This window comes from Macrobrachium nipponense, chromosome 41, assembly GCF_015104395.2.
Source record: "Macrobrachium nipponense isolate FS-2020 chromosome 41, ASM1510439v2, whole genome shotgun sequence".
Taxonomy (NCBI): domain Eukaryota; kingdom Metazoa; phylum Arthropoda; class Malacostraca; order Decapoda; family Palaemonidae; genus Macrobrachium; species Macrobrachium nipponense.
Genome location: NC_061102.1, coordinates 51912020 through 51920560, shown reverse-complemented (window position 1 = coordinate 51920560; position 8541 = coordinate 51912020). Strand labels below are relative to the sequence as shown.

The 8541-nt window shown below is 36.7% G+C and overlaps 1 long non-coding RNA gene across 1 annotated transcript in view; it reads right to left on the bottom strand.

Moving 5' to 3' along the window:
- Nucleotides 1–312: 312 nt before the first annotated feature.
- The window catches only part of LOC135212912 (uncharacterized), a 304234-nt gene continuing 296005 nt past the window's right edge, over nucleotides 313–8541 (bottom strand). Inside the window, exon 3 of the long non-coding RNA XR_010314022.1 lies at nucleotides 313–452. This is a non-coding gene — a long non-coding RNA (uncharacterized LOC135212912). The remainder of the gene's footprint in view (nucleotides 453–8541) is intronic.

The following is an 8541-nucleotide window of genomic DNA, read 5'->3' as shown; positions in this document are numbered from 1 at the left end:
TTCAAAAATATGTAAGAAAAAAAAAGAGAGGAAAAATATTGGGAAAAGGCTGTGGAATATATAAGCTATAATGCTTAAAAAATCACAGTAGATGCACGTGACTTCATTAAATAAGCGAATACCACAGAAAAATGATAGTCAGAAATCCAAGCGCTTTCGTCTTCACTAAGACATTCTCAAGGAGCTCCTTGCCAATGTCTTAGTAAAGACGAAAGCGCTTGTATTTCTGACTATCATTTTCCTGTGGTATTCGCTTATTATAAGCTATAATAAATGAATAGCAAGCATTGCAGTGCTAATACTGACCTTGTATTGTAGGGTGGCTCGAGATAAGACCAATTCTTTACGTATTGTCTGCTGGTGCATCGATTAACCAAATCCATACATATTCATACATGAAATGACGACTACTCAATCCGCAAACTTGTAACCGAAGACGACCGAAACAGCCCCTGGAACAAAGGCTGGCGTGCTGAGGAGTAATAATATTAAAAGACATACGATCGAATTTTACGAGAGTATTTCACGATGAATAAATGATTACCGTTACATGAAAATAAATGGAATTTTCCAACAGCGCAATAATAAAGTTCCTCTATAAATTGTCGTCTGATATCTACTACATCGTACGACATAACAATTGCAGATTCAATTTATCTAATGAAAATCGTATTGCAAAACGCCACCATCGCGATTAATTCACGCTAAGCATATTTGTGAACGGGGTTAATAATTGGATATCTAAGACATTAGACTTGACTCTTGTGCTTCTCATGGCCTTCAAGGTGATATAATTTACTCTTGCTTCCGGTATGAATACACGCAGGTGTAATGCATACTTGTTTGTTTGAGAGTTGAATCAAGTTTCATATATAATAAATGGAAGAGATATACTGGTTGGAAGCATGGGACTCGAGGGACATCTGATTAATGCCTCCTTGAAGCGAAAGCTAATATAGTCATAATTAGACGTGCACTGTTCATAATGCAGCTTGGAATGGAATTAAGACAAGTGTATTTTATAGGGAAAAAGTTACAATGACATATACGGAGACATGTTACGAAAAATGAACTAAGTTGGGACACAAATTTTAAGAAAAGATGGAAATTTTCAAATGTTCAGAGACTGGAGCACTCAACTATCTAGGTGTTTATAGTGAAGAAAGAATTACCTGAAATGCCTCACAGGAAGGAGATTAAATCAGTCTGGGACGAATTTTCTAGGAAGCTAAATTTTTCGGAGATATTGACCAACAGTATCAGAGAGGAAAGAAGCTCTATAGGTGGAAATCACAGAGTATAGTTAAAATAAAGGGGATCTTAGGATAACAAAGCGTGATCCGACCTCCAGCTTACTCGTGTCACGTGCAAGATTTTCCCCTTGCGCATAAGTTGTAAACATTACATTCCTAACTTCCCGTAAATTAAAACGTGCTAAAATCTATGGTCAAATAGAGCCTTGTTCCGCCAACGAAAATTAAAATAAATACGCTATATCTTATTTTATGGGCTCCTTTTAATGTATATATATATATTATATATTATAATATGTATATATATATTATATATATATATATATTTATATATATATATATATCATATATATATATATATTATATATAAAGACAAAATGCTGCGGAGGGAAGAGAAACAATGGAGTGTTGCTAGGAGTTTTGACTTCTTGCAGATTGAAGAAATAGAGAAATAAGTTTACAAAAAAAGCTCGAATAAATGACAGATGGGGATTACAAAGGGAAAAATATGTAACTGGAATCTAACAAGTTGAAGAATTAGTAGACTTACCAAAACAGGGGTAAATATTGAAGAGGTTTTACAAAGGATTAAGTCCAGCAACTCAGAAGCAGAGACAATTCAAAGATTATACAAGGAAAGTGACTGACCACCCAAAATTTTTATAAAAGTACAACTCGATAATTCTCCAAAAGTTTAATTATATAAACTATATATATACACATAAATAAAGACAAAATCTACGAAGGCAACTGAAACGATATAGAACCGCTGCGAGGCCTTTCGACATCGAGTCCTTTACCAAGTGGTCTGCTGCTTGGTAAAGGACGAGAAGTCGAAAGGCCTCGCAGTGATACTCCATCGTTAAAATTGCTTTTGTAGATTTTGTCATTATGTATATGTTTATCATGTTCCATATTTTGGTGATTCAGTTATGCACGGACACACACACAAAAACACACACACACACACACACACATATATATATATATATAGTATATATATATATATATATATACATATATATATATATATATATTAATATATATATATATATAATATACATGCATTAAGCTGCAAATGTCCTTTAATATCCAATTCGCTCTACCTCAAAATTGTTGCCAAGTCGGTAATGTCACTGAAGTCCCGATTTCTCCTCTGTGCGCTGGGTTCGAATCCACGCGAAAAAGGAACTATTATCGATAAAAAATTCCCCTTCGGTTAACATATTTACGAAAATATATTAATTTCGAGGTTAGAGCGAATTGGATATTAAGGACCATTTGTAGCTTAATGCATGTATATTATATATATAATATATATATATATATATATATATATATATATATATATATATATATATATATATATATATATTTATCTAGTGTCTCCAGCGTTTAAAGCTGCTTTCTAACAACAGGCCACTCAAAGCGATTTAGTAACATTGCATCCATCGTTTACAGTCGCTTTTCCTCTCGAGTGCCCTCGTTTCTCTAAAGTCAGTCGGCGCCATTGACCCTCCACCTGTCATGTTTTCGTTAGTGGATCGCCCCCCTTAAACCATCCAAAGTTCCTTTCTCCCAATACATAGGTTTCCTTCCGGTTCTCATTAGCATTCATCTTCGCTTCCTAGCCTTTCGAAAACGTCTCCCTTCGCCGAAGACTTTGTCTCTCTCTCTCTCTCTCTCTCTCTCTCTCTCTCTCTCTCTCTCTCTCTCTCTCCTTGTGCAAGGTGCTACCGTCCTTTGCTTTTGACGACCTCTTGGAAGAGGATGGAAATGGCTGAATTATCTCTCTTTGATTTTTGTAAAATTCGGGCTATTTGACACTTAATACCAACAATGAAACTTTAAGCTGTAATATCCCTTTCAGTGGACATGATGATTTCAATATTGATCAAGTATTTTGTTCCCAATTCATTTATTGAAGAGAAAATGTTACTGAAACTTAGGAATTTTATATTTTATTATAAAGAGACTGGAAGTTGTCATGACAAGCCAAAATCTACATTTTGTTCCTAGTTTTTTTTTTTTTCTTTTTTTTTCTTTTTGGCGATAACGAACGGGTTTTTCTCTTGAACAGTAACCGACGCCTATTTTGAGTACACGAAACTAAGTCTATCTTAGCTTAACCAGACCACTGAGCTGATTAACAGCTCTCCTAGGGGAACCCCGAAGGGTTAGTTATTTTTACGTGGCTAGGAACCAATTGGTTACCTAGCAACGGGACCTACAGCTTATTGTCGGGATCCGAATTTCGAATCACTAGAAATAGATTCTTCTTATTCCACATTGGCAGAGCGGGGAATCGAACTCGCGACTCGGTAGGCGAGCACGTAACCTACTCATCCAACGAGGAACTATTTGAGTATTTACAGGGATCTGCAAGCATAAAGTGCCGGAGTTATGAAATGAGTGAGCAAATTGGGTGCCGGAAGTTAAAAAGATTTCGAAATCTGTAATTTAGTAACTGTATAAATTTCACATTGATTTCTGAGTTTATCTCCTTATTTTTCAAAAGTTAGCTGTCCCAAAGAAAAAAAAATAGTGAAAAATTGCCTCAAAATATCTCAAGGTATTAATTCTTTGTATGGTTAAAAACCCAACCAATAGAGGCACTGATTTCTCAAGAACCTTTCTACTTTTAACTCTTCAGAGTTTATCTCTTCATTTTTCAAAAGTTAGTGTCCCCATAAAAAAGAAGGCAACTTAGTGCAAAATTGTTTGAAAATACCTCAAGGTATAAAATCTTTTAATGGTTAAAAACCCAACCAACAGGGTATGTATAGCTGGTTCACTTAAGGTAGATTCTTGGATGAGCCCTATTCTCACGAGACGTTTGTTTGGCGGCCGCTGATTGGCTGGTACCGGGAAGTAGGCAGCTCCCAGCCAATCAGCGGCCGCCAAATTAACGTCTCGTGAGAATAGGGCTCATCCAAGAATCTACCTTAAATGAACCGATTATAATACTTAAAATTTCGAGGACATTGAAAACTGATACTTCTTAAAATGAGGAAACCTGACTGGAACTGAGGAAAACAGAAAAAGGTTGAAAAAGATCGAACTTTAATGATAATCATAATCCTTTGTGTTTGAGCATATTGTCATTAGCAAATTGTATCTAAATTTCTAGAAATTATACGTGATTAATAATCAATACTTGAAATGGTCGTTCGTTATAAGCCTATCACATTTATACAAGTCCCTCAGTCGATAAAACCTGTAAAATGAATTTGACATACTTCCTATCAATAATTTTTTCCACTACAAAACACAAGACTGGAGAGGCTTTGTGGTGTAAAATTCCAACGGGAACAATTTATTGCCTAACTTATGCTTCACTTTCGCTTTTGGGTTAGATCAGATCTAGATCCTAGATGCCTATTAATAAGCCTTTACAAGTAGTAAATTAATAAAGTGGATAGAAGATAAAAACAATAAACATTAACTTGGTAATGTAATGAATAAATCTGAGGTAATGAGGAAAATGCTGAATCTGAAGAACGGAGAGGAAAAACTCGCCACAATACATTCAATCGGAAATTCAGTACTAGAGTATGAATAGTTTGTATAAAACTCATCAATTGACTGGAAACCTAATCAGACGACTAACAAAATAAAAGACCCAGCGTACCAAGATACTACAAACAAACAACCAACCAATAAAAGCTATAGTGCCGACAAAACAAAAGGCCCAGAGTACCAAGATGATAAAAACATAACAACCAATTAAAGCTATATTCAACAAAACAAAAGGCCCAAAGTACCAAGATGATAAAAACCAAGCAGCCAATTAAAGCTATATTCAACAAAACAAAAGGCTCAGAGTTACAAAGATGATAAAATGAAAGCAACCAATTAAAGCTACATTCAACAAAACAAAAGGCCCAGAATACCAAGATGATAAAAACATAACAACCAATTAAAGCTATATTCAACAAAACAAAAGGCCCAGAATACCATGATACTTAAAACGATTAAAGCTTCGGTGTCAATCGAAGATCACGTCAATACCTAGTCATAAACTATATATGATAATAAGGACTAAAATATAAGCTGAAAAAGTGAACAATAACCTTTAAAGTCATATGGGCGACCAGAGGACAATATTCAATTATTATCAGATCCCAGCACCATTTCCTATCTCACACATCTATCTATCTATCTATCTATCTATCCTAATAAGCTTTCAACCATGAAAACACTGCCACCTTCCTCCTTCCCTGCTCTCTCTCTCTCCTCTCTCGCTCTTATTCTCCTCTCCTCCTCCTCCGTCTCTCTCTCGTCTCTCTCTCGTCCTCTCTCTCTCTCTCTCTCTTTCTTTACATAAGTACAAAAAAAAAGTCCACCATAAATAACGTCTCTTAAGGCGTTTTTTTCCCCGGGGGTAGTGATACTAAATGGAAGGCCTTTTCGACACTATCCACGTACAACTCTATCATCAATATCGAGCCGGTCCATTTGAGTTTAAGCAGGCCATTAAAAATCAGTAGTCGATCAAATACCGAAATGGTGTTCCGAGTTCCGAGCTCGACTAAAACTTCTCTCTCTCTCTCTCTCTCTCTCTCTCTCTCTCTCTCTCTCACACACACACACACAGAGACACACACACTTTATGGGTGCACGAATGAACTGTCAAGCATGTGTATATATCCTTCAATAAATCTTAAAAGGGGAGTTTTCCGATCGTACTGGCGCTTTCTCTTTCCTTTCCAAATGTGCACATAATATTATGTACGTACATGTCTGTGATAAAAATCTTCCAAGGAAACAAGGATCGGCTCTTCCCTCCCACAATCAGAATCTTATACGAATTGAAATGTTCGAAATGCTATATGGAATGGAATACTTAACTTAGAATTTTCGCCAACAGGCCAAGCGCTGGCACCTATGAGGTCATTCAGCGCTGAAATGGCAATTGACAGTAAAGAGATTGCCGAGGTGTAACAGGAGGAAAATTATTGTTAGGAGAGGGTGGAAAGTAAGAGGGAGGAAAGAGAATATGAACGCAAGTACAGTAAAAGGAACGAAACGGGTTGCAGCTAGGGGCCGAAGGAACGCTGCAAAGACCCTTAAAGTAATGTCTACAGTGCACCGCATGAGGTGAACATACGGCACTAACGCCCTACGGGAGAAATGCTTTATGCTGCACTGAATTATGATAAGTGAAAAGAATGCTCCTTAGGCAGACGACTAATTCTCAACAGACCCTTCATTCAAAAGGAACGAATCTGTTAGAAAATTTGTTTTTGTTTACAGTGAATGAGTTAAAGTAGATTCACATCAACCGTGCATATGATATCTAGGCCTGTCCTTTACGACGCTCCTGATTGGCTGTTGATAAGCCAATCACAGGGCTGGAAACTCTGTCTCTCTCGAGAGTTCACATTGGCAGGATGTCTGTTCCACCTCTCCTGAGGGATACGTCTTTTAAAAGTATCCCTCAGGAGAGGTGGAACAGACATCCTACCTCTGTGAACTGTTTCGAAAGACTGAGAGCTTCCAGCTCTGTGATTGGCTTATCAACAGCCAATCAGGGGCGTCGTAAGGGACAGGCCTAGACATCATATGCACGGTTGATGTGAATCTACTATAGTATACGCCGCTGATAACATTCAATCTAATCTAATCGCTAAAATCTGATCAGAATTTCAATAACATTTATGATAACGTTATTTCAAATACAAAAATAAGTAAAAAAAAAAAAAAAAAAAAACTTCGGCGCAATCGATTTTTCTGTACAACTTAAAATGCTGTGTGAAACTCTCAGATATGACAGGACAGAACTTAGTTGTTACCCAGATGCTTCGGACTTTAACCTAAAATAAAATAAAAAGTATTGAGGCTAGAGGGCTGCAATTTGTTTTGTTTGATGATTGGAGGGTGGATGATCAACATACCAATTTACAGCACTCTAGCCTCAGTAGTTTTTAAGATCTTAGGACAGACAGTAAAGTACGGGCGGACAGACAAAGCCATCTCAATATTTTTATTTTGTTTTTTATACAGAAAAACTGAAAAGAAACGAGCCAAAGTTTTGCGTCTACCGCAATTTGAGTAACTAAACGAAGAAATCAATGCTAAAAAAAAAAAAAAAAAAAAAAGGTCACGTAAACCACTCCAAAACTGTTCGTCTTTAACACGAACCCATTACAGAACACTGGCGTAGCAGTACAATCTGGAACTAATCAGTTTAATTTTTCCGCCTGTTGTAAGAGAGAAATAATGAATCTTTAAGTTTAAGGAAACGCTGATTTCAGTTATACACTCTCCATGACATTCTTTGGTTCATCCTAAGCTTTTCGTATGTAGGCGAACGCACCTCCCTCCGATTTTCTTAGTCTAACATCTAATATCTATCTCACTTTTTTCCTATGGCACTCCACAGATGAATGTGTGGCCCGGTCTCTTCTCAAACAAAAAATTCAATATATGACTGGTTTCACTGGCAAACGATTAAAATGAATTGAAACAGGATACAAAAAAATCCTTGACCCATCTTCAGTATTACATAAGTGTTATATAAATATCAGCAAGGCCACTAATTGTCACATTTACGGAAATCAAACTGCCAGCGTACTGCTTTACTAGACTTATCTATAATGTCACTGCGCCTCAAAATGTCTAATTTTCCTGATTTCTACAGACGCATCCTTCAACGGGTGGGTACATCCATTCCTTGGAGATTAAAAGTGGCTAAGTTTCTTCAGAAAGTCACTGGATTTCTTGTCCCATTGACTTGGCAATGAAAACAAGATGCGGTCATTACTTTTTTGTTTGTTTGTATGGTGTTTTTACGTTGCATGGAACCAGTGTTTATTCAGCAACGGGACCAACGGCTTTAGTGACTTCCGAACCACATCTCTGTCATGGAAATCGCTCTGTAGCGAAGTAAAATATACATTAAGGAAATGAAAATGCATTTTCTTCAAGTAGGTCTGCAGCAAAGTAAAAAAAAAAGGAAGAAAGCCAGAGAAAAGGTATTAAGGTGTTAATTTTTCCATCTGATGGTTTTTATTCAAATACGACACGAGTCTGTTGGCATGACCACAGCAATAAAACTCCCAGTCTTCTCGCCTCGCTCAAATTCCTTTAAGCGGAAGCACACGCTCACTGGGCCTCCGTCGCAGTTTTAAGCTCGCGATTGACTTTTGATCTTTAGCTTTTAAAATTTTAAAACCGAATCGTGAATCGGATGCACTGGATTGCTGTTTGTTTACTATAAAAAAGAAAAAAAAAGGAAAAAAAACGAGCTATGTAAATCGCTTAATCCTTTCCTGCACTTACACCT